Consider the following 19,098-nt stretch of genomic DNA (forward strand, 5'->3'; position numbering starts at 1 on the left):
AGAGTAATGGATAGAAGCAACAGTAAAGTCATAAAGTCAGGGCATCATCTTCTATTTCTGCAACACATGTAACTTCCTGATAGTTTTGCTAATCTGATTTTAACAAGTAATTTTTTGAAAAGGCTTCAGGGGCATGAACTGTGGTCTATTACATGTGTAAATCAATACTCTGCACAAATAATAATAGGGAAAAAAACACATTTATGTTACTGTCAGTGGCTGAGGAACTGTCAAAGGCAGAAGACTATCACCATGACCTCAGCCACTTTTCTGACTTAAAGATTTTTCTTTCTATCCAGTCTACTAGACAAAGCTGGCTGTAAAAGACAAAGCTGCCTGAAAAGAAATGCATTGAGCTAAATGTATTACTAACCAGTTTGCTATATGCTATGTCATTGCAGAAATACATAAAGTATCAGTGTAGATTTGTCATTAAATTCTGAACATGAGAAACTGAAAACAGCTATTGATATAGATAGGGATATTTCACAGAACATAGACTGTGTCCATGATCTGCCAGACCTTAACTTTTGGGTAGCAACATCTAGTATCTCAAAGTGCATCGTCCTCTGGCCACACAGTGAGCTATGATGTTCAGACCTTGTACTAGCATTTCTATATTTAAATAATTGAATAATTGGGGTCACAGACAGTGATATAGAGTGATAGTACTAATTTCTTTTTTTATAAATGTTCCTCCAGTTAATCTACTATAATGTGATTTCTGACAGTATTTTTGGCAATTTTTTTCTTGAAAACATCTTTTATAAGCCTACCTATAGAGGGGCTTGGTGTTTTGCTTCTTTAATTCTAAATGGAAAAAAGAAAAAAGAAAAAAAAGAAATAAAAGTTTGGGATTCAAACATCAGTCTGTCTTAAATTCTAGCTGACACCAGGAAAACGCTTTTCTGAGATCATAGAAATATTTCATAGCAGATTCCATGGCCTTCTACTTAAAATTTCTCTTACACTCTAGCAGCAATATAATCCAGGGAAAGCTTCAGGCAACACTGATGATAACACCAGGTGGATTCTCTGATTTCTAATGGACACATTAACATTTTAATGTAAGCGAGCTAATAGGTTTTCAAGTGTAGTTGTTTTAAACTTTCTGCTGAATCACAAATCCTCCCAGTCCTGTAGCAGTTTTATAAGCAACATAACAAATTTATAACTGTTTCCCAGGATTTATAAGATATTAATTAATGTTACTCAGAATTCATGTCAGTGTGGTCACTACTTTGCATAAATCAATTACAAGGTTTAATTAAATCTTGGGATATAAGTTGATTTCTGAATGTAATTTTTTTGGGTGCTGGAATTAAAGGTTGATAGATCAGAGCCAAGTTGGTCAATTTACAAGCTGATGTAGACTAACAAATTGACAAATTAACAAAAAAAGATAAGGTGTTCAGAGGTTATTTATTGGACTAAGCAGTGCCCCACAGAATTTTGTACAAACAATACTATTTCTACATAATGAGAGGTGAAGCGGCAAATTTATGAACAGTTAATATAGTTAAATCATTTTGCATATTATACATTACTATAAAAATATTTATTTTCCTGATAGAAATAATGAATGAAATAACAGACAGTGCAAATGTAAATCCATTTTTGTAGAGCTAGTTTACTTAAGAATGACTAAAATGGGACCAAACCTCTCCCATAACAAAAATAGTGAACAGAAGATCAGAAAAGAAATAGTAAAATAGAGATGGAAAAGCAATGACTAAGCAGTAACTTAGTGTAATGTTCCAAACCAGATTTTCTGCAGAGGAATTAATCACACAAGGGCAAGACCCTATGCTAGATCTATGGCAGCGTACTCTTCCCTATTCCCAGGTACGGATGCACATCACAGCCCTGCTCCCACTCTGCATGCTGCAGGGTCCAATCAGTACTCATTGTAGTTGTCCTCCCTGGGAACTTGTCTTTGCAGAGTGGAAGCCTGGAGAGCAGAGCAGGTTGACCTCCTCTTATGTCCGGATGCAGTCATAGAGACCGAAAACAAAACTCAATTGCCACTTAAATTCCACAGTCTTCTGATTATGAAAGCTTTCAACTTCTAAGATGTTGTGCACATCCATCTCTTCTGTCCTTCTTTCTTTCCTTCTTTTCCATTTATTTACAAAAGGCATCATGCATGCAGGAACAGCATTATGTACAAGCTGCCTTCCTAAGAGAGTCCTCAGACTAAGTCTTCTGGCCTAACAGAAACCTATCTAACTCTGTATTTCCCCAGGATGCACAGATACACTGCAGAGCTTTCTCACATCTTGCCTGATTCTAATCCAGAGCGTGGTCTGTGTATTTCAAACATACACACTTTTAGTTCCATCCTGTCTTCCAGGCTGCATAGTCTTGGCTGACATCCGCGAGCATGAGCCTTCCTTCTCTGTTTGCAGATGGTTTTAATTCACTAAAGGGCTTCAGCTGAATACTTTATGAACCCAGAATATATACGGAAGACTACTTCCAAGATCATAGTGAGCTACCATAAGTATCTTTTTCTAACATCTCTTGTTTCATTTCTTGGAGGAATAGTAGTTGAAAAAGCCTATCCAAATTTCCCTTACTAAGAGAAATGGATATGACTTTTCCCAGTGTCTTCTTTAAATTTCTATATAGTGCTGATATAGTTGCCATATTACTGAGTGGTTCAATTTAACTGAGAGCAGAAATTTAATGAGCAAATGACCTAATTTGGAAAACATATTAAGTCCATTAAGACTTTATGATAAAATAAACTATGAAGATATACATTAAGTTACTAATTAAAAGTTTTCCTCACTGAGCCTATCTTCCTCTGGAAATAGATAGATGTGATGATACGATAGCGATGACATTCTCTTCACTTATAATGAATTCACTAAAAGCCTCTACAGGCCCTTCTGTCTCAGAGATGAAAAAAATTCTCTTTTCAGGCTGCTAACATTTTACCTTTGAGCAGCTTGTAAGTAAATACAACAGAAGAAGCTGCATGTCAGACCCAAATCTTTGATCAGGCTATTCCAAGTCTGTTGTCTGTTGTCAATCACCAATGTTTGTCATGTTGTGAGAAAATAACAAATCACCTTTGTTCCCTGATAATGGGTTAGTGTGATGTCCTAATATTAGGTGAATAATAGCATAGAAATCCCAAAATGGTAGAAAAATTCCAAATTTGTGGAATGGAAGGCAAAGTATGTTTATATTGTCTGAAAACTAGTGTTTTCACATCTTTCAGAACAATTTACAACATCTACTTTAAATAGCTTTCTTCTCTCCAGAGTCATTATTTACTTGCTGATGAAGTTAATATCTTATAGACAGCAAAAATCAAACCAAGTCAGTCACGAGTTCAATAATTCCATGAGTTAAACAAATGATAGAATTGGTTAACTCTGGATTTTACTAGTGAGCCTTTATAAGAGGATAAGAGGCCAATTGTCCTCTTATGGAATTATAGGGCTTTTTTGAAATTAAAACCTAAAATATTTCAATGGCTGGCTTGTTACTCTCTCAGTTGGTAAACTTTATGTGTTAACTTCTAAGCTGCTTTCTTTCTCTTGTTTTATAGTGACCACAAATGACTTTTGTGTGGTTTTGTTTCTTTAAGTAAAGGATTCAGTGTTTTTCATTCTCTAACCCCATCCTATAACAACAAGTCAATAAAAACAGCCTGAATGACTTTGCAATAACAAACTAGGGAATGACTAATGAAGGAAACCAAGCCATAGTCAGGAAGGGAAATTCAGGATTAAGTTCACACAGTGTTATATTCATCAAAGAGGAAAAAGCTCACATTCTAGGATTGAAATTCAATGAGACTCATGTTTTTAGTTCCTTGTTTGAGGTATATAAACCATTATACTTGTAAAATCACTTAAAATCTTAATATGCTATGCACTGAGGCCTGAACAGCTCAGTGTAACTGGGTTCAGACCCTTCCTACTATAAGTCCAGTGAATTCCAATGTAGCCTAAAAGTGGATGCACCTGACGTAACCATGTAGCTTTCTGCTGATTGCTGGTGCCCACAGCCCAGTTCCCAACTCAGAAACCCAGCTGCCCATGGCAAAGGAAGATTTTTGGTACACTCAGGCAGTAATCAGAAAAAGATATTTGTGCTACAAGACACAAATTTTGGAGGTCTAGATTTTCTGGTTAATCAGGGTTAAACATTGAAAACACAAATATATTTTTTTCCCAGTCAATTTTCTACCTATTTTGTTATTGTGAGTGAGGACAAAACCACAGCCATGGGTTGTGAATGCTGCAGATCAGACACCATCCTCTTCTGTGAGCAAATGTTAAGGGTCAACAAGGGTTTTCAAGAGCACATCTCAGATTAGCTGTCAGATTTTAACAAAAGTCTAAAATTTCCATATTTTAAAAAATGTATTTTTTAAGGAATTGCTGAATCCTGTGCCTGATAGCTACAAGCCTACTGCAGCTCCATATGCTTAGGTTCACCTAATAGCAAGACTGAGAATAGTAGCTAATCCAGACCGAAGAGCGGTAGCTGATCACCAGACTCTGGTCTCTCCGGCAGCTAGCATGGACCTATGGTCCTTCTGGTAGTCGACTCTCGGATACCTTACTCTCACCAGTGAGTCTCACTCCCCGGTGAGTTTGACTTGCTGCTTGCCAGCAACGACACACAAGCCCACAGGCAGCGAGCATGCACCTTGGTAGCTCCAGCTGCTGGCACCTCGACATCCCATGCACTCGTGCACGTACGCAGAAGAGTCCCTCGGCCAGGAGTAGGTGGAAACAGAGATGAGGGAGAAAGCTGGACCAGTACAGCCCCACATGCACACTGACCAGATTTTTTATCCACTTATCCTTCTGTTTTCTCAATATCCCCAAGCAACCTCAATCTCCACCTTTCCCTGCCTCTGGTTTCTCCCCTAAACGCCCCACCATAAGCCTTGTACAATCCCAACAGCATCTTCCCTGCACCCCATACCTAGTTCCATACTGCTATCAGCAGCAAATACCACGGTCTCTGGGGTGGTATGGGGGCCTGCTCTGGTTCTGCAAAGACTTTTCCCTCGTATGGAAACTTTCCTTCACCTTGAGTCAATTCCAACAGATTCTAGCAAAGATGCTACATTTAAAAAGTTTTTCTTATCATACCACAATGACAGATTCCAGAATTAACATTAGACATCTATACCAAAATTCTTGTGTTTAGTCACAAAATAAAGAGCCTTTATATTATTGCTTCTAGAAATCAAAAAAAAAAAAAAAAAAAAAAAAAAAAAGGAAGAAAGAAAGAAAAAGAAAAGGAAATTGTTCAGTCCCTATTTATCTCATGACATATTTGCAAAAGCTCTTACTCCTTCTTGAAACCATTCCTAGGCTTGCTCTAGTCTGTCTCTGACTTTTTTTTTCCATGATCTTTCCATGATCTTGCTGAGATGCCTTAAAGCCTTGTGTGACTTACAGTCAGTACTGTCTGGTTCATCCTGTCCATAAAACGTTGTTATTTTCATGTTTCTAAGTATTTTTTCCTGATTTTTTCATTCCTTCTACTAACTTATTCACCCTTTGCTGTTCCTATGAGCTTTAGAAGACAAAATACAACATTATTCAGATCTATGGGTCTGATTCACTGTTTGTATTTTTTCTTCAAGACTAAGAACAAGTGAATATGCTTTTATTTATTTGTTGTAAGTGTGTGTGTGTTTGTTTTTTTACTGGACTTCATCTCTATAAGTGATCACAAAACATTCAAGATCTTGAGGAACAGAGTCCCCAAGTATCCTGTTTTAAAATTAATTGCCTTGGAGGTCTTAAGTACAATAGGAATTTGTTGTCTTTCAAGAATGATAATACAGATGTTGATAGCTCCCTGAAATCTTCACTGCCCACCACACAGATCACTTACCTTTCTAATATCAAATCCCAATTTAGAAACTAGGAGCTGCAAAATCTTTGCAAATAAATGGTCATAATAATTTGAATATAATTAAATTTAATCTTTTCTTCCATCCCATTGTTCTTGGAAATTACTAAACAATTTTCTACTGAAAATCCTAAAGAAATTCCATGCTTAACAATTACCTTGATACTGTTACAGGCAACAGAAATCAAAAAGACTTTTTTTTTTTTTTTTTTTTTTTTTTTTTTTTGTAGAGCGGGAGGAGTTTTTTTTGTTTGTTTATTTGTTTTTAATCATGGAAGCATTAGTTAACAATAGATGTTAGTTAACCCAGGACAGCTCTGTCTAGAGTGTCACTGGTGTCACTGACATTGATACAGTGCATAGAAACTGAGATTATCAATGAAATGATCTGGTAAGAAAGCTTTCCTTGAAATGGAAGCTATTAAAAAAAACCCAAAGACTATCTGTTGTGTACCATTATCACCCTCAGAGACACTGCAGATAACAGCAAAAATAATGACTAGAAAATAAAAAGATTGATTCACACATTGGCACAATTCTTTTTCCCCACTTGTACTTTTTATTTTCAGAGAAATCATCAGCTGCAGCTATGAAAACTGCTATTAAGTTCTGTTCCTGTAAAAGAGGGTGAAGGTTTTTTTATCTGGCTCCTATGAAATCTGTATTCACATATAGTGCAATTTCCACTTATGAACAGCAATCTGACTATCTGGGCTCATACAGATTCTGACGTGTATGGGTCTGCTGCCTAACAGAAGGCCAGCAGATTCTGTGAACGTTTATCCATTGTATAAAGGAAAGCTTGCCCTGTACTTCACAACATGTTAAATAGTTGGTTATGCCACTAAGCCTATGTCGTTAGTATTATAAAACATAATTTTGCAAAAAAAGTCAAGGCATTCAATAAGAGGGCTGTTAATCTTGTTGAAGAACATCAGGGAAATTAACGTCAGGATTCAGCTGAAGACAGACTTGGTTCAAATGTTTCAGGGTGAGGAAAAATAAAACAAAAAAAGTATAGCACATATGCAGAAAAAATGAATTAAATATAACTTTATATTCAAAAAAGTATATTCAGATCAGTGTACCAATAATATTCTGAACTTTTAAGTATTGAAGAGAGTAATGGATTGTGCTAGTCATTACACACACTTGATTGTTAAAATCTCATACTTGTTTTGAATCTAGCTTCCTGCTTATCAAACAGTGAATTTATCCTGATTTCACTGAATCATAGAATGAGAAGGTTGGAGGTGACCTCTGGAGATCAGCTAGTTCAACCCTCAGTATAGCCCGTATGGTGATTGAACTCATGACCTTGACATTAGCAGCACCATGCTCCAACCAACTGAGCTAGACCTAACCCCCAAGTGCCTTTTAACAATTATAAGCTTACTTATGCTAGATGCTTTTTCGATCTAAGAGACTAATTTTTGATATTTTTATGAATATATTCTCATTGCTGTGCCTTGAGCAGGTCATTGAAAATTGCTGAAATTCGACTAAAGAAAAATTAGTTTACGCTTAGAGCCAAATAACATTTAATCTAAAATAGGCAAAAGATGTTCTGTCTCACCAGTACTAAAAAGAGAAAACCTAAACATTCAACAGTAAAAATATAATGCCATAGAATCACAGAATGGGTAAAGTTGGAAGGGACCTCTGGAGATCATCTAGTCCAACCCCCCTGCTCAAGCAGGGTCACCTACAGCATGTTAGGCAGGGTTGCAGCCAGGCAGGCCTTGAAGATCTCCAGAGAAGGAGACTCCACAACCTCTCTGGGCAACCTGGTCCAGTGCTCCGTCACTCTCATAGGGAAGAAACTCCACCTCAAAAGAGACAGAGCAGGAGCAGTGCAGGCAAGGGACTGAGGAGCAGAAAGAGCCACCACCACCCCTGGCCAGTGACCTGGAGAACAGCACTGTGGGGAGTACTGGTAGAATTGTCCAAAGTGAGAACCCCCCACCACTCTGGGAGAGGAATCGGGGGAAAAGGGGCCTTAGCAGAGGATGGTTTTGATCCATTGACCTCTGGGTTATAGGCCCAGCACACTTCTGCTTCACCTCTCTGCTTCACCCATATGTATCTTATATACCATAAGTATCATCACCTTATTTATGTATGTACCATAAGTATCATCACCTTATTTATGAGAATTAGACAGATTCACCACTTATCTTTGCATAATTTTAACATCTACTGCATGAATTTTATGAGTATTTGAACATTTCTAATATTGGTTTGTTGTGACAAGACCTTCAGCTGGCCAGTGCATCACTCACCTTTCCTTTAGAGCCAGCACAATCAAGAGACACCAGAAGGAATACATATATCTTTGTGTGTGTGCATGTGTGTGTATTCTTATGTGCCTGTACATATACATGTACACACACACACATACACGTACATGTACACTCACGTGCACACACACACACTGACATACACACACATATATAACCTGATCAAAGATGAATTCTTAACTAAAGAAAACTCAAGTCAGGAGCCTGACCTCCTTCTCCAGGAGCCTCCCGGCATGCGCCCTTCTGCAGCTCCCCGCCGGCTCCCTCTCGCTTCCCCCTGCCCTCCTGCCAGAAGCTCCTTGCAGGTGCTCCCTCGATTGCACACCCGGTTGCTCTAGCTAGGAGAGAGGAAAGACTTTTCTCTACTACAAGGCTGTAGAGCACAGCAGCCCGAGGAAAGTTTGTGAACAGAGATCATTTTTGTAAAAGATAAAACAGCCAGGACTGTTACTATAATATATGATTAAAAAAATAAGATAAATAATTCCCACTATTCATCATAGCTATGTATACCCAAAGCATAAACTGAGGTGTCGAATGCCGTGACCTTGAACTGATCATGTAGATCAGTGGTGGCATTGTCCTACATTTCAATTGAATAGAGACTAATTCCATCATTTATAAACTGTAGAGGTGAAAAATTTTAGTTTTGATTTTGAATATATCAGCTAGTGAGCGATTTGGCTTAATCTGAAAAAAAGATTCAGCTGAAAGGTTTGGACCCAGATTCTACCATGCAAAATTCAAGGACAAAAGCGTTCATGCTCCAACATTATGGTCAGGATCACATGTTACTCCAGCAATGTCCTCTCAGACTTAAGGCGGGTGGTTCCTATCCCCAGCTTTCCCTCAGTATTAGTAAAGGGAGTAAAATAGCTCAATGTATTAAATGTAGACTAGGGAAGTGGTGGCTTTGGTTTGTTTTTAATTTAAAGTGCAACATTATTTAGAATGCATTTTAGAAATAATTATAAATGGAACAGTAATTTTTTCGGAGTCATATTAACCTACGAAAGTTTTTATTGTGTGTACCACTATATATATATATATATATATATATATATATATATATATATATATATATATTCCATAAATACATTTAAGAACAAAAGAACAAAAAACTTGTTATATATCCACTGTATGTGGTAACTGTGCAATGGTGCCATAGAAATTGTGTTTCAGTGTTTCCTCACATTCTTTTTTTTATGTAATTGCGCAAGGTATATTCTGTACACTTTTATTTATAATTTATACAACAATTTGTTTGATTTTCTAAATTTCAAATAATTTCTTTAAATATACAAAAAAATTATTTATATTCCTCAGAAATACCTAGATTCAGATGTTTTTCAAGTAAGGATAAAGACACAAACTCCAGAAATGTTCAACTTTGCCTCTCACATCCTTTATTTCAGCTTCAAATCTTTTTTTTTTTTCCTGAATTGTCACTCAATTAAAATGTTGAAATGTTTGTTTTTCATCTCATATGACCAGAATATCAGTATTTAACATAAGATATAAATGCTGTTTTTTGGGTTTGTCAAGACATTTAAAAACTCAGAAGTTTTGTGTGAAAAAAAGTATACTGTTTTTTGTAAAATTTTCAGTCAGATATGTACCTAAGGTAAATTTTAATAGCTCATTTGAGCTATTATTTTTATTGATTTCATTTCTACCAGATGGATAACTGGTCCAAGATTTTAAAGACCTTAATTAATGCTATCATATATACGTTTTTATAGACTCTCATTTTTGTAAAAATTAAAATTGCCTGGTTTCTGCCAACTGCACGTTGACCTATTCCATACATATATACTGGAAGCTGAGCCATCTACCAGAAAATCAAGTGGGTGCTCAAGCGTGTTCAAATTACAGACAATTTTATCAAAACCATTTTTTATCACAGGCAGTGATCTACTGGCTCCTGCTAAAGTGTGTTAGCTTTTGACCCTGACCTGCAGAGATCATCCTTAATAGACGCAAGGCTCTCCTTTTCCTTTTTCTTTCATTTTTGCTGTGGGTGTTTGAGTTTCAGCTTGTAGAGCTGAGAATGGGAAGTAGCTTTTTACTCTGTGGACTCTGTTCTGTGTCAAGGAGAACTATCAGTTAAATAACATTTTTCTACCAACATAACTCTTCTTATTATTGTTACTACTGCCCTAGGAAGTGACTGACTGCTACCTCTACAACCAAGAGACCAGGCTTAAGGGCCAAACCTTGTTAATACTGCAATAAATGGAAGTCTTATCATTCACTCCAGTGGGAGCAGGTGCAGATCTCAAGTTTATGTGGAGAAAGTTTATTGTTATTTAATTTTAAATTTATGCCTCTAGGTAGTCTCTTCTCATATAAAGCCTTGATTTCACACATTCTTACGTACTTCTATAAACAGGCTGATAAACTTAAAGCGTTATTTGCTAAAAAAGTCTCTTTGTATGTTTTCTTTGATAAAATTTCTGCAGGAGATACTGCAGGAGATCTTGTACTTTCAAATATCACCTTTTTAATTTTTCTTTCTGACATTAAATGCACATATTTCATATTTACAATACCTCGACTCTGAAAAATAATATACATTATTTATCAAAGAATGGAAATAATCCTTGAAAAGACTATTTTCTCTTTTTATTTTTAAATTTGCAATGACATTGCCTTGCTGATACTGATCAGGATTACTTTCCTGATGAAAAAATATGCTGATCACAACCTTACTGCCTTTACTAGGCTTATAGTAATAGATTGATGTATGAATTAAAAGCTCATGTTTTAGAATAACTTTAATTTTACTCTCCCAGAAGTTAGATTACGCATTGTCAGAGGGATTTTTTTAGTTTAGCTTTAGGGAATGAGATGTACACTATGTATGCAATCTCCTACAGTTTCTCTGAAAATAAGGAAGAATTGTACTTGCTTGTGTCATTCTTATTCAATTGCTTGTCTTCTGGTAAACAGACAAAAATAGTGTACAGATAAAACTATGAAAAAGCCCATGGCAGCAGGCAAAACACCCAAGGCACCAAAAAAAAGAAAACATGAAGTTGTAGCTAGCATGGTTCAAAACATTGCTGAAACTTCAGCCATTATTATCTCCTCATCTGAAAAACTGTCTTTAAGTTCCCCCTTTCTTAGGCTAAAAGCATCTATTCTGGCAATTCTTGTTCTTGAGGAGCTTACAACTATTATGGAAAGAAAGGAATATCTTACCGCTGGGTAACTGAGGCACAGGAATATGTTCACAATACATACAATCCTATGAACAGAAACAAAGATTTTGTACTCTGCTTTCACTAACATAAAAATGTAACTTTAATCACCGTGTTGTAAAATTTCACTAGATCAAGGAGTTCCAGTATACTTTTTAAACAATAAAATTTAATGCAAAATGAAAGCTCTTTTTTTTACAGTTAAATATCATTGATACTTTCCCCTATTAAATTTAGCAACATCTGTCCAGTGAAACAAGTCAGTCCAAAAAAACATATCTGTTGCTATGAAAACTTATGGATGTAACTTTTGGAAACTAATAACTTAGCTGGAATTTGTTTTCTCTTTCTTTCATGCAACCAGAAATCTAGACATCTTAGACACAGTTAGCCCCAAGGCAACAAACTCTTCGTGGATAGACAGATGCCAGAGAAGTAACCCTGAAGTACAGAATTCTCCTCGCTCCATGGAAAGTTTAACGCCTTCTATCAAACAGTTTGGGTAGCCAGTGGATTTGTGCAGTATGCAGAAAAACACTACAAAGGGCAGCAAGAACTTGTACAAAGTGACTTATATCTGACGATGAAGAGATGCTAAAATAGAGAGTAAGCATTCATTCTACAGAGACTTAATCTGATACTGCTGAGGTGCTCTGCAAAACAGCCTGCTGCAGAAGAAGGGAGTGAGGATGGCTGAGAGAGATAAAAAACATAACATGATTAATGCATTTTTACATTCCTTAGTGGGCAATAGACCTGTCAGGGAAATGCCATAAAAGTGCAGTACAAGGTTCAGTTACTGATTAGACAGTAGTAAACAGGCAGGTATGTTACCATATGATAGGAAGCTATTATAGGAGATGATTCTATTTAATTTCCTTCTATGTTTTATTAAAATGTTCCATAGGCAATAAAGCAGATATTATTACATAAGAGACTTTAAACTGCTCTGATCTCACAGGTAAACACGTGTTTGACTCAACATGATTTGAGACATTTTGAATTATGTCTTCTTTTTCTGACTATGTTTTCTTATGTAGAATCAGAATTATTTTCTACCTATCTGATATTCATCATGTACAAGGCTAGCTCTGCCAGCTAACTTCCAAGCTCCTCAAAGAAGGTATTGTGCTGTATGTCATGCTTTTCACAGTAAGGAAAGCATTGTTGCAATGGAGTAAATAATAATATCTTGGGTGCCATGCTGAGTATCGTATTTTTTCAATATGAACATTCTCTATGTTTATCTAATTCAGCAAAAAAAATATACTAAGAGCGAAATGGCAAAGCTAACACTGCTGAGTTATCTAAAGTTTAGATAATATTTAACTCAAGATACTTTTAAGTACACTGCAAAAACATTATTATTCTAAATTATAGTTTCTTTAATTTCTTCTTAACACAGAACAGTGAAATAAATACAATTAAAAGTCAATAGAATACTGTTATCCAGAACAAGGAAGCACTAGAGGTTTCAGGAATACTATAATCACTGAATTGCAGAGGCTGGCAGGCACTTTTAGAGATCACATAGTCCGACACCCTGGCTGGAAGCAGTCAGCCACAGTAGGCTCTCCAGTCCTGGAGATAACAGCTGGATATCTGGAGATGTCTGAAGCTGAGTTTAAAATTTACATACAGTTATACAGGAGATAATATATTTCTATGTAGTTTCATCTGAGACACAAAATTACCCACAGAACAGAGATAAAGGCCAATATCTAGTATACACGTGCAGATAAGAATGATTGGAGTAAAAGAAGACATCCATCCGTAAGCAAGTAGATGTAAACAGAATAATTTGTGCATCTTTTTGTATGAATTTTATTTTCTATCCCTTCTACTTTCTGTACTATTTTATTCATCTTAATGCTTTAGCTCATTTTTTTTTTCTTATAATTCTTAAAACTTATTCATCTGCTCTCTATTTTTACTTCTGATCTCGTATTGTCACTGTTTCATGGTGTTTTCTTTCCATGGAGCCAGAATAAAATTTTCTTATTTTACATCTCAGATTAGCCTGCTTGGAGGCCAAGTAAGGTAATTGTTTGAGATAAACAAAACAAAACAAAAAAGGAAAGAAAAGAAAAAAAAAGAAAGAAAAAAATCCAGTAATGGAAAGAAACATAACTGTTTTCCTTTAAAAAAAAAAAAATGTATCACTAATTTATGGAAGAAAAGAGCAGGCTTCTCATTTGATAAGCACAATATACGTATATCCTCACATAACTAAAGGAGAGATCACCTACAGTCACTTTATGGCAATAACTTAGAGGAGTGGCTGTATAAGCCAGTATTTTCCCTATTCATTTCTTTACCTTTAAAATGGTGGTTTCAGCATGAGCTGCCAACAAGCAGGACATTTCTCACTCTATTGATGCTACCAGTAATACCAAAGATAAGCTATAGAGATATTCTCATTGGGGAGCAATTCAGGTAGAGAAAATCAATTTTTATCAGACTAAGCTGAAGCTGACTTCTCGCATCTCCAATGCAGAAAAAGTTATTTTCTAGTTTGTTTTTCCATCATAAAAACAACCAAAGTTTGTTTCACACAGAGGCAAAAAGAGGGGGAAAAAAAAGAAAAAGGAAAGAAAGAAAGAAAGAAAAAGAAAGAAAGCTTGCCTGCTGGTGTCAAATGATTTGAAAAGGCCCATTGTAACCTATATTCTCTCACACACACTAAACATACCCAAAATGAGGGCCTGCTTCAATAGTATGGTTGGCTGTGCTGCCTGGACCAGTGGAGAAGAACGAGCACAAACTGGGAAAACGGAAGCAGGATGACTGGGTCACAAAGAGAAATTCAGAAAAGTTTCACAGACTTTGGACTCACCCAGGCCTGGAAAGCTCTGCACTGCGCTGTCACTGCCAAAGGAAAGTAAATATAATTTTAGACAGTCATGCACAGGCATTGGCCTGGAGTTGGTCAATTTCCTATCTGTTCACACAGTGAAGACATAAAGCTGTCTTTTAACCATGTTGATACATCTTCATTGAGTGCCCAGTCAGGAATACCTAACTCTTATCCTTGTGCTTATCCTTGGGAACTTAGTGCAGTTTTGACAGATAGGATTCATCAAAGACAGACATTTAACAAACCCAGAGATGCTGCTCTGTACTGAAGACACAATCAAGCCAGACATAAATCCTACATTTAGGCAGAGAGAACCTTCACTTGCCCTTGAAATTGTTTTAAGGCCACCTTGAATTAGAAGGCTTAATAGAGCTAAGCATCCTTTTGAAAAGAGCAGATACACTGATTACTAGCTGTTTGCTCCATTTCACTGGGCTCTCGGAGAAATCAATTGCAGATATATCCATGATTCCAACTATGGAGCATTCAATTTCAATGTGGAGGAGGCACCTGAGTACATTATTTCATTTTGATGTCTGATGTCATACTTGCATTTTCCAGGCTGATGAAGTTTCAGATTTCTCTAGCATCCATCTAGAAAAATATTGCTTCTTGTTTCTCTTTATTAATAAGACCATTCTCTTCTGCATTTTTGAAAAGATGAGTCAGGAATATTGATTTCTCTTGTTTCTGTCTGCAAGAGCTGTCATTATGGGGAAGTGACTCAGCTATTGCACAATCAGTTGCTTACATGACCAGGCTGCAGATGCAAAACAAAATAAAGGGGCTATTTTTACCAAAGACTAGGTTTTGTAGCACCATAGCCCCCACCCATTTCACCCACAGCAGTGCCAAATAATTCACACTGCAGATCGCTCAGAGGACATGTGTCTGAAAATAATCCTTGGCATCACAGTAAAGCAAGGAAAAGGCCAATCCCTTGATTTTGCTGTGTTGCACATTTACTAAGGATCTGATGTTCAGCCGTATGGAACCGGTCCATACTAAATCTAAACGTGGAGACCTTGACTCTTACATCTTCTCTGGGCCCTCTCTCTCTGCCAGCCTACATGCAAGCATGCTTGTAGTGCTCTCTGCATTTTCAATGGTTGCATCTGGCAGTTCAAGCAATCAGAGGAAAGTGGAAGATAACATTCAGTATCACTTAGAACCATTTGTTATGTAATTGCACATTACCTTGTTGCAAGAGATACCTAAAGTAATTAACACTATGCTTGGATCTGATCAGAGATGTACTACTATGACTTCCAGGGAAGTTTTGACTGGGGAATTCAGACACAGTATACGAAACGGTTGTTTGCTGTAAACTTAGCTTTCCACAAAAAGTTCTGATAGAAGGTTTTTCATTAGACACATTCTCATTTACTCTCCTATACAGGAGTTTCAATCAATCCTTTCTGGTAATAAACTTTATCATCCCTAGATGTGTTTTCTTTATTCCATTCTAAATGTTTTTTTTTCCTTTTTTTATCTGCTCTAATGAAAATAGATTTTTTTTTTGTCAGCCATTCCAAGCACACAGAATAGATTTAATAGGTTTAACTGAAAGGATTACTGTAAATCTAGTATAAGATGGACTTAAAAAAAATAAAGTTCAACCTCGTCTCAAAAAAAAAAAAATCGAGAAGAATCATCATTGTCTCTTCTGAAGTATATTTTGTAAATGAGGAAAATTAAATGCATAATAAAATATTTTTGTGTTTTGCAACAAATATGAGATCAGGTAAACTACAACTACAAGTATTTTCAACTTTCCACTAAAAATTGAATTCGGTTATATTAATTATGTAGCTAGCACATTATTCTCAGGGAGTAGGAGAAAGTAAAATTCATATACATTTCTTCATGGAGGTTTTTTTTTTTTTTTTTTTTTTTTTTTGTCTGTTTGTTTGTTTGTTTGAGGCAAGTGACAGAAAAGTGCCATTAGCTTCACCAGGAAGTTAATAAAAATAAATAAATACAGGAAAAAAAAGCAGTGTCTAGAATTAGAATGTATTTTACTAAAAAGCTATACAGTAAGTTAGTATTTCTTCATCTCTTGGATTTATTGAAATATGTGGAAATTGAACCTTGTGCTAAACATGCTAAACAATTTCTAAACAAATTAAAAATAAAGAGACACAGTCTGGAATGACGCAGAAATAGGGAAACTTTATAAAAGCTTCCACTCTACTACTACACAGGTGGGAGACTTATATGATAAATGCAAGATCATCAAAAGATTCTAAGATTCAGGGTAAATCTGACTGCCAGATTTAGTTAGCGAAAGCGTATGTGGCATCTGGCACTGTAAATATGAGATCTAATAATGACAGTAGCCAGATACGTGGTTGGGGGATGTTTCTCTGCACCTTTCTATAAAGATTTTTCGTGATTTGTGGGGGGTTTTTTGTTGTTGTTGTTATTTTCAGCCTATTTCCTTTCAGCCCTGTGCTACAGCCTTCATCTCCTGCCGGAAAACCTGCTCTCAGGAAATGCTCCGAGCCCCCGGGAAGGCAGTGTCTCAGTGGGAAGCTCATCCCACCCTCACTCAGATGATCAGGGGAGCCCTGGGCCAAGCTGAAGCATGACAAGGGCAGTTGACGGAGACGAGCTCTTGGCAAGGTCACCAATTTCTCTGCAGCCCGCCTGCTCTCCAGCAGATCACAGACCATATGTTCAGCAAGGGCTTCCCCTGCTCCAAGCTGCTGCCATTACTTTTGCTATTAAGCGACCTGCAGCTTCAGGATCCAGCTTCCCTTTTACTGGTGATTGTAAGCTTTTTTGGGAAAAACTGACCTATCAGTCCTCTGTGTGTTAGGGAGACAAAGCGGGAGGTCACCACATTTGGTAACCTCTGCAGCAAACTCTGACAAGATGTAACTTTTTATCCTTGCAGTAAATGCTGTCAAGATGTATCTTTTTTCCTTCCGTGAAATGGAAAGTACCCTGTCTCTAAAAAGTTCACACACAAATATAAAAGCTTTAGAATTAGCATAATATCAAACAGCATTGAAAAACAATCACTTATCCATCCAAAAATCTCTTCCTTTTGATTGGTGTTTTCTTCTTTGCCATTTTGCTTTGGAGGTCCTGGTTTGAGATAATCTTTAGAGATGTGAAGGCCACATACGCATGATGGTCCCATGGGTTCTGCTGCCTTTGTAACACCACACTGAAGAAAGAAATGTGCCCCAGTATTTTTATAGTTGTGAACAGAGTACTGGGGGCTGCCTGCATATTTGAGGTGAGTTTTGCATATACATATACTAGTCTCTGGCCTTTGGTCTCCCTTCTGTTGAAGAGGTTTTTTTTATTCATTATTAAGCGAAGTAACTCCGGAGTGGCCTTACAAAGTCATATGCAAATGTTCCCAGACATGCTCAGAGACAGGAGCTGCTGCAGTAAACTCACTGTAAACAAAAAAATCAGGTACTATACCTACCATTAAATTCTAGCAAAATGTTTAGCATAAGTGTAAGTCTTCAAAGGTGTACGGTTCGAGTCATGCCACTTCAGCTCACTTCAATCAAAAAAAAAAAAAAAAAAGAAAAAAAAAGAAAAAAAGAAAAGAAAAAAGAAAAAGAGAGAGAGAGAGAGAGAACTAGATACCAGTACAGTATTCTGAGAACAGAAATAGAAGATATTATGATGTCTGATCTAGCTGAACTAACTTGGAAATAGGAGCAACTTCTAAGCAGGCATGCTAGCATTGAAGTTATTGGTGGCAAGGAAAGGGGAAGACATTCATTCCATTCAGCCTTTCACTTGTCTTAATATATTCTTTGTCTTTCACTGTATGTAGTATAACTTGTTCAGATAGAAGAAAAAAAACAAATAGGATGTATAATAATCAATCAACTTCTGTATTTCACAACAAATGTATCTTTATATATCTTTCCTTTAAGTTATGTTTTTAGGGCTCCTTTTCCTCCCCCTAAAGCTCATTAATTAGTGATGTCATCCTGGCTATGAAGTAGCACTTCTGCAAGCTAATGATTCAAGACTTTTTTTTTTTTTTTTTTTTAATGTTATGTTATGAGGCTGACACCAGCATCAGCTATGGAAGAATATTCTTCTTTTTAAGACTTGTTAATTTGAATTATGTAAATTAACTGGCTGAAGTTCGGTAATGGATTTCAAAATTCTATCTTTTGGATTTCTTTATTAGTAGGAAAGTTAGGTGCTGGTTTTTTTAAGCTGTGTTATTCTGTTCTCTGTTGTTGTAGTGTGGGCAGATTCTCACTTGCTAATTACACAGAGTGCATAGAAAAAATATGAAAAAAAATCCTAAGTTGGAGAAAAGAATAAAACATTTTTCACTGGCATATACTTAAGTGTCTGTCCGCATGTAAATATGAGACCAATTTCTTGAATGACTGTCATTCATACTACGATCACAACTGCACTTTTCTCAACCCTCGCCATTATTATGTGACAGAAATACTGAGACATTATTTTTTAACCAAAAATAACACTTCCTAGATACAGTAACACTAGACCACAGACACCAGATTCTCCCAGCTGAGTGGAATAAGAAAAAGATTACAAGTATATTATTTGTTGGCTCATCTCTAAAAAACATGAATATTTCCCACATTTCTCTAAGGAAGCAAGTAGTTGAAAAGCCACATCAAAAGCTAGGAAAAAAATATAATATCATTTCTGTCAACTGTGCAGTTAATAATTAGGTCAAAAAATGTGTTCATTTATTATTGGTCTTTTCAGTTTCAACTGATCTTTATACACTCACATGGACTTATCTACATATGAGATACACAGTCAAGTTCTGCAGAACACGTTATGAATGGTCACTTCTGTTGGGAACATCTTTGTATTTGAA

This window comes from Rhea pennata, chromosome Z (genome assembly GCF_028389875.1).
Source record: "Rhea pennata isolate bPtePen1 chromosome Z, bPtePen1.pri, whole genome shotgun sequence".
NCBI classification, from domain to species: domain Eukaryota; kingdom Metazoa; phylum Chordata; class Aves; order Rheiformes; family Rheidae; genus Rhea; species Rhea pennata.